Genomic DNA, 679 nt, shown 5'->3' with positions numbered 1-679 from the left:
GTTCAGGGTCTTGGAAGGACCCACAAGGGCCATGTAGTCCAACCCCGATGTCCAAGGATACATGGCTAAACTACTCCTGTAAAAGATACTCATCCAATTTTAGGCCAGAGAAATCTCCTGAATTGGGTACCAGAGAGTTGCAAATGTAGCCATTGCTATTCCAAGCAGCTTGAGGACAGCTGATGTTTGGATGCCTATTATGGGGCACACATGTGCACACAAGAGAATACATGTGGATCTTGCTGGACTGCAAGTCCCACTCTAAACTGCAGATTTGTAATACATTTTGTCTTTTTCCCCACCCACTCCAACACTCATTTGCCTTAGGCATCTCTGATGTCCTAATAGTAACTGACTAAAATCGAGATCCCACAACAACACTAGCATCAGGAGGATGGCGAAGGAGGAGTGGAGTAACACAGACCTTCAGTTGCAGCCCTGTGTATGCAGGAAACAATACAAGAAACAGTGCTTGAGCTGGGAAAGAGTGGGATCCTATTCTTCTTGTTGTTGTTGGGTACCTTCACATTGTTTTTGGCTTATGACGCCCCTAAGGCGAACCTGTCATGGGGATTTCTTGGCAGGATTTGTTCTAAGGTTTGCCATTGCCTTTCCCTGAGGCTGGGACAAGGTGACTTGCCCAAAGTCACCTACTGGATTTAATGGCCGAGCTGGGAAT

The sequence above is a fragment of the Sceloporus undulatus genome, chromosome 3 (genome assembly GCF_019175285.1).
Source record: "Sceloporus undulatus isolate JIND9_A2432 ecotype Alabama chromosome 3, SceUnd_v1.1, whole genome shotgun sequence".
Lineage (NCBI taxonomy): Eukaryota > Metazoa > Chordata > Lepidosauria > Squamata > Phrynosomatidae > Sceloporus > Sceloporus undulatus.
This window is presented reverse-complemented; position numbering follows the sequence as displayed.